The following is an 8,164-nucleotide window of genomic DNA, read 5'->3' on the forward strand; positions in this document are numbered from 1 at the left end:
CCAGCTGTAAGCAGTCAATTTGATTGCAATATTGATTCGCGTAACCTGGTGCAGGTGTGCTCAGAAAAGCATCCTGAGAATCACATGCCCATCGCTGAGGAGTTCACGCTTCCTGTAATGATACGGAACACAAACTCTGGTGAGGCGCACTCACACTAGGCAATCTGTACTGTGCCTGGGTACGTTTGAACCTAACAGTCCAGTACATTTGACCAGCATGAGTACACTCTTCCGTGCTTGGACACAGCATGCTTCCCTGGCTCCAGCACGGAAAGACAATGTGGACCAAAGCATGGCAATGTAAATGAAGGAGCACAAGTGTGGGAGCGTGACTTAACTTAAACAGGTGTAAGCAGTTAGGACCAAGTTAAGTCACGCTCCCACACTTGTGCTCCTTCATTTACATTGCCATGCTTTGGTCCACCTTGTCTTTCCGTGCTGGAGCCAGGGAAGCATGCTGTGTCCAAGCACGGAAGAGTGTACTCATGCTGGTCAAATGTACTGGACTGTTAGGTTCAAACGTACCCAGGCACAGTACAGATTGCCTAGTGTGAGTGCGCCTCACCAGAGTTTGTGTTCCGTATCATTACAGGAAGCGTGAACTCCTCAGCGATGGGCATGTGATTCTCAGGATGCTTTTCTGAGCACACCTGCACCAGGTTACGCGAATCAATATTGCAATCAAATTGACTGCTTACAGCTGGTTTTTCATATTACATTCTTTGATCCCAACATAAACAGCAAAATTGAAAAGGACACATCATTTCCTGTTTATTTGATTTTGTTTCAGAAATAAAAACTAGAAAATTAACAATATTTTTATTATTTGATTTGGTTTTTAAAACAGAAAAGTGAACAGTTAGCCATTTTTCATTTATTTGTTATTCAATTATCAATCAAATATTAAATGAATGAATGATACATGGATTGAAGAGATACTCTAAACAGAGCAGGATCAGGAGTCAAACCTGTGACCAGTGTGCCAAGGACTGTAGCCTTTGTGTGTGAGTGCCTGCTCTGCCCACTGAGCAAAATTGGCACCCGCATCCTTAGTTCAATCTGAAATTGGGAAATAAAGGTTGTTCATTTGGTGTCCATTTTCTAGAGAAGCATACATGTCATGTTGTGAGGACCCATCTTTGTACTTAATTTACAGCTTTATTTGTTCACCCTTGATACAACCATTAACTAAGCTCAGTCAGGTCTGTGAGTGTGTTGGTGCTAATGTTTGCCTGATAAGTACTTTCTATTTTTCCTATTTTTCACAACAATTAAACACAACTTGACAGCCTTCTGAAGCTGTGTTTATGGGAACAACTTAAATGTTAAATCATCAAAAACGAGCTTAAACAAACATGCTCATAAACAAGCTCAGATGTAAACACTTAGAATAAAAGCAGAAGGAAATTATTCACTCTGACCTCACTGCATCGTGAAGTAGGCGGACAAAAGGTGATAAAATTGATTTAACTCTGCTGTAATGTATGCGTCACTACATTTGCATCCTCATCCAACAGTGTTTACAGGCAGGGAATTTTATGGTCAATAAAAATAACTTTATTTACAGAGCCCTCCTTTTTCAGCAGCAGCAAAGATTCAAAGTGGGTGTTATTACAAAAACACAGAAAACCAAGGAAAATGTGGATTAGGGTAGAAAGTGTGAATTAACAGCACAGTTATTGTAATATCCCTCACAGAAGCATACAGTATCACACAAAGGGCTGACATAAAACAGCACCCACCAGTGTGTCCTTTGGGCTCTAAGCTAATAATTGCTTTGCACAGATCAGCATAAACCAGCCTACACTGTGTTGACCAGCAAGGTTTATTTGGCTAGAGGAATTCTGGGCAAACGAGTTTAGACAGAGAGGGGTGACTTGGGGACGCAGGAGCAGCTGTGTTTGCTGGGATGAGTAAGAGCCGTGTGTTGTGTTATGCAGACCTTCCAAGAACTCCAACATGCAGGATTTCAGTCAGACTTGTTGCTCTACTTACATCCAAAGTAGGACAGTCCATACATAAACATAAAATAAGTACACAGAGAAAGCGCTGGAGTTGTGTGGTGCAGTTTTACTAGTAGGAGTTGGATGAGAGGCTGTATACTTGTGGTGTCGTCAGTCACGGAGATGGCAGGGTCTCGAGAAAGCACCTGTTTACATAGACAAACTTAGACACTCCAGTACAAACTCATGCAGTTTGTGTAGCATACCCATCCAAAAAACTCAGTCTAATGGTCTAAAGCTTTAACAGGCATCCAAAAAACAATTTAATAGTTAGAAAACACATAAAAAAGTGATTTCTAAGCAAAACCCTACCATATAATACATCATCCAGTACAAACTAACCCTGCGTATATTATGTTTGTAATATGCTATGTTTAAATATTTTTGTTGTTGTTATAATTTTGTGCCAGACTCCTCCAGGATTTGTTGTTCTCAGCTCTGCGTTCACACTGACAGGATGGAGTTCTGTTCATCTTGCTTACGTTTTGCTCAGAGGCTCTCACGTGTTGTGTAGATGTTTTTGGTGTGAACTCCATCTTCAGCTGTTGGCCCTTACACTGCCGCCTGACCATTACACCAACAGGGACTATAATGGCATTATGAAGTATGTACTTGAAGATAGAGTTGACTCCTTTTGCAGCTGTAATGGCCTCCACTTTTCTTGGAAGGCTTTTCACATGATTTTGATTGAGTGTTTCTGTGGGATTTCTGCCCATTCATTCTGTAGAGCATTTAAGAAGTTAGACACTGATGTTGCTGAAGAAGGCCCATCTCATAATCTCCGGTCCAATTTATCCCAAAGGTGCTTGATGGGGTTTAGGTCAGGGCTCTGTGTGGGTCAGTCAAATTCTTCCATAACCAACTCATCATGTTACAATAGAAAGGACCTTCCTCAAACAGTTGCCACAAAGCTGGAAGCATAGCATCATCCAAAATGTCTTAGTATGCTGAAGCACTAAGTTTTCCCTACACTGAAGATAAGGGGCCTAGCCAAAACCCTGAAAAACTGCACCTTAACATTATCCCTCCTCCACCAAACTTCATGGTTGACACAATGCGGTCGGGCAGGAGACGCTCTCCTTGCATCCGCCAAATCCAGACTTGCCAGAGAAGGGTTATTCACCCCTCAACAGTATACATTTCCACTGCTCCACTGTCCAGTGTCAGTGTGCGCTACACTACATCATTCGATGCTTGGCATTTGACTTGGTGATGCGAGGTTTGCATGCAGCTGCTTGTCATTCAGTGTAGCTCCTGCTGAACAGTTTTTATGCTTAAATACATTTTTTTTCTCAATCTATGTAATTCCAAAAAAGGGGTGGATACAGTGTGGTTTAGTACTGCAAGTCAGTGAGCAAAGGCTGCTGCTGATGAACAGTTAGCATGGATGTACAGTGCTCAACAAATTTATTAGACCACCCTAACCCTAACCAAAGTAAGGTTTATGCCACAACTGCCCTAAATTAACAGCATTGGTAATTACCAAAATCATTTTTTATGTTTCTGCAATGGTTAAAACACCTATATGTAGAAGCTCTTTAACCCAAATGATATTTTTAATGCTAAAATATAATTATTATTGTTATCCATGAATTTTCAAATTTACTGATTTACAAAAAAACTGAAAAAATAGTAAATCACATTCATATTTTTTGATTAATATGTCAAATTATAGTTATTTACTTGCATTCCTGAACAGAAAAATGAGTTTTAGTGCTTGAATGTTATGCTTGATTAATTTCTGACTTCTCAGAGAAGCCCGGTGAGCCGGCTTAAATTTGGGTGAATTCAATTTGAAATCCCTCGTTCCTGTTCAAAATGGTGAAACGTCATTGAAAATGAAAGAGTCCACATTAAAGCATGTGGCGTGTGAGGTTACTACCAGGCAGTAGTTCTAGTTTTACAGTAAACTGAGCACTAAAAGAAGAAGCAGCTCATCTTTGCTTCATATGATTTCCCTGTTTTTGTGCAAATGGTCTACATATGTGAGTTGGCTTCCCCAACTCAACATGTCAAATGAATTTATATCATGGTTTCAGAGGGCTTACTACAGAAATAGTGGTTCTTGAATGACACATGGGACAGGATGAGTATTAAGATGTTGTGGTTTTGGCTCATTAGGAAAACAGCTGGAGAGCAGACATGGGGTAGAACAAGCAGAAGAGTTATTGCCATCTTTTCTTGAGTTTGTGACAGGCACTTTAAAGTTTGTTTTATGCAAATTTCTAGAAATCCTGGTGAGTAAAATTAATATCATGCACAACATTTGCAATCCACTTTCACAAAGTATTGAATAAAATAAACTCGAATGATTTCCAATCTCAGATTTGGCCACGTCAGATTTCTATAAACTTTCTCTGCATCAGCAGTTAACCTAACCCACAGGACCTTTGGATCTGGCTCACCTCTGATAGTTCTGTCCTTAAACAAACATACACTGTGTCCAACCTGATGTGACTGCCCGCCTGCTTTCAACACCTACTGGTGCCAGCGTCAGAGGCTTACCAGGGATTCTTGGAGACTTAACAAGGAAAATAGAAGAAAATCAAGATTTTATTAGGTACAGAACACTTCACCTTGATCCTTTCTGGCACTTTATTTGAACTTGGAGCAACATCTGGCCAAAATCTGGGAACATGTGTCTTACCTTGAGCTGAGTAGGTCATCTAATCAGATAAATGGTGCAAAAAAAAGATGGTCAAATTCATTATTTGAAGGGCATCTTTTCAGGCTAAGATCAGGCTGGTTTGACTTTGTAAGCAGAAGAAGAAACTGAGTAACAAACCTGAAAAACATATGCAAGTTCCTTGTCATGCTGTCTTGCACAGAACTTAACATTTTGTCTCTAGTGTGAAGCAAAACTTTCCATGAAGCTGAATGCTAATTGTCACTCAAATATTTTTCCACGTGGGTGTAGAGGTCTGGGACGATGCAGGAGCTTAGGCTGTCAGAGGGATCATCTTCAAGACTCAACTTTAAACACATTTTACAGTCATGTTTTCATGTGGTGAGACTATTTATGTTTTATGACCTCTGTATTTACTTTACATTTCTTTATGTTATTTGCAGCTATTTAATTGTGCTTATGCAAGTAGATTAAATTTATTTATTCTTGGCACAAACATAAAAATGAGGGGAAACAAAACAACGTATTATATAGATGAAGCAGAATCCCACTTGATTGTGTTCTGCCTTCAGCCCCGGATTACATAACAACTTCAGAGACTCATTTATTTCAAGGGGAGGGACGATGATAAATGGTACTGTGATAGAACACATTTCAGGACAGCAAAATCCACAAAAGTACTGGAATTGTCAGCGCTAAATAAAATTTATGTTCTTTTTCTTGGGACGGATTTAGAGGTTTGAAGAAACAATGAGATAAATGCAGGAAGATGATGACAGACACTGAAAAACAGAGTCATACAGGGTTGACATGAGGAGACTAATGTGTTCATCATGAAATGTTGCATGTCTCTTTAAAAAAAAACTACCATTTTACAGTTTTGAAGAGTTATTTTTATGAAATTGATGTTCAGTCAAACAAAAGCAAAAGTGCTTTTTATCCTTTTTGCATTTTTTTTTCAGTGGGAGAGAAATTTAAAAACAGATATTTGTGTGGCACACAGTAAAATATATATACAGAGCTTCTTACACCATGTTCAGGCTCAGCTTAACAAAACTGAAATAGTGAAGGGGGTCTGAATACTTCTGATTGCACTGCATATGTGCCCCCCAAAACCACCATCACTAAATAAAGTTAAAAAAAAAAATAAGAAAAAAAGGTTTTGCTCCTGTTGTTAAACTATTGGCTTCTTAAAGAATTTGCTTAACAAATGTGGATTAGTCGTCTCTAGACCGAACCAGATTCATGACCTTCTAGATGTGATGTTACATTCAATACTAATCATGTGTTTTAACCCTGGCCTTCCTCTGCTCTTGAGCGCCTTCAAACACACTGATCTGTCAAATTTCCTGTAGTGAGTGTTCATGTTGCCTCATCCTGATCCACTCCATCATCCTTCTCAGTCTCCACATGACCTGTGTTTTTACCCTGTGCAAAACCTTTTTTTTTCCCAGTTCAGTACCAGAGAGAAATATGTTAGAGAAGCTTAGGAAACAGGTTTCTTTCATTGCCTGGGATTTTTTTTCAGACAGCTACTGAGCTTCTGGCCATGTAGCTGCCTCTGTGATCTAAAATTTAAGAAGCAGTATTCTGTCTTTTGATCCCTTACAGGATGATGTATGTTGGTCACATTTAATCCATTTTTGGGGCTCTACTGTAACTGGTTTACTGGTAAAAAAAATTCTCTTTCTTACATTTTTTTACCTTTACATTTAATGCAACCAGTTGCCCCAAACGCTGTTATTGCATGCAATCACTGCGTCTTGGAAGCCATGTCTGGATATGGTAAATATACTGTATGTGCCTGTTGAGCACATTATTTGAGTGTGTTACTTTAACAAGGCAGGGAAACATTACTTAATGTCCTAATGGCTCCTTTAAGCCTGGCTCACACTAAAGGACTTTTAAAATCTTAACTGTTTTTTTTAAAGGTGAGACCCCACACATGGCAACACATGATGTGGAATGATAAAATCCACATACAGGTGCATCTCAAAAAATTAGAATATCATGAAAATCATGAAAAAATTAAATATTTTTTGTCACTCTTTTCTGAAAGTGAAACCCAGATATTGTATAGACTTGTTACACATAGACTGAAATATTTCAGGCCTTTAGTTCTTGACATGTTGATGATTATGACTTACAGATAAGAAAACCAAAAATTTAGTGTCTCTAAAAATTAGAATATTACATAGGTCAATTAAAAAAGGATGTTTTAACAGAAATGTCAGGCTTCTGAAAAGTATGTTGATTTTTATGCACTCAGTACTCGGTTGGACCTCCTTTTGCATGAATTACTGCATCAGTGAGGCGTGGCATGGAGGCGATCAGCCTGTGGCACTGCTCAGGTGTAACAGAAGCCCAGGTTGCTTTGATAGCAGCCTTCAGGTCATCTGCATTGTTGGGTCTGGTGTCTCTCTTCTTCCTCTTTATAATACCCCATAGGTTCTCTATGGGGTTCAGGTCAGGCCAGTTTGCTGGCCAATCAAGCACAGTAACACCATGGTCATTGAACCAGCTTTTGGTACCTTTGGCAGTGTGGGCAGGTGCCAAATCCTGCTGGAAAATGAAATCAGCATCTCCATAAAGCTCATCAGCAGAAGGAAGCATGAAGTGCTCTAAAATGTCCTGGTAGATGGCTGCATTGACTGTGGACTTCAGAAAACACAGTGGACCAACGCCAGCAGATGCCATGGCAGCCCAAATCATCACTGACTGTGGAAACTTCACACTGGACTTCAAGCAACGTGGATTCTGTGCCTCTCCACTCCTCCTTCAGACTCTGGGACCTTGAAGAGTCTCCTCAATGAGAAATCGCAAACCAAATTTTGATATTTTTTCTACCCTTCTGAATTATTAAGAAATAGGGGGGAAAAAACAAATAATGTAGTTTGGACCTCAGTTAATACTTAAAGAGACAAATCAAAGAGACAGGACAACAAAAGCATGTTTTCAAAGAGATTCATTGACTTTTGGTGATTTTATTTTCAAGACATACCTTCTTGACCCACTAAAAACAGCCCTACGACCCACTTTTGGGTCCTGACCCACCATGTGGGAACACTGATCTACACATACCACACACAACTATACTGTACTATTGTAGTCTCCACTTTTGAAACACAAAATCTTGCACATCTAAGCACAGATTTATGCAACAAGCTAATGTGGCTAGCTGTTAGCTCCCTGCTACATCTATAGTGGTAGCGATTCTGGTCCTGCCCTCTCCCTTTTAAGTTGCTTTGTGGTATATTTTACGGTATACGGCATACAAACATTTGGGTTGTTATTGCTCTGTTCCACATAACACTTTTGCTCATGTTTACCTGGCTGTCCTAAGTGCTCGCCCTACACAACAGGATTCCTGATTGTAAATATTAAACATGCATAATGTCTTGATCTGAATTCAGAGTGGCTCTTATCATCTTCTGATCTTCACGAAGACTGCTAAAAACTTGGTTTCGGAGTACTGCATGGGCCACATGAGGCTCGATAAGAAGAGTATCTATGAAGGACTGTAGAAAAGTCACAT

The sequence above is a fragment of the Cheilinus undulatus genome, linkage group 1 (assembly GCF_018320785.1).
Source record: "Cheilinus undulatus linkage group 1, ASM1832078v1, whole genome shotgun sequence".
In the NCBI taxonomy this organism is placed as follows: Eukaryota; Metazoa; Chordata; class Actinopteri; order Labriformes; family Labridae; genus Cheilinus; species Cheilinus undulatus.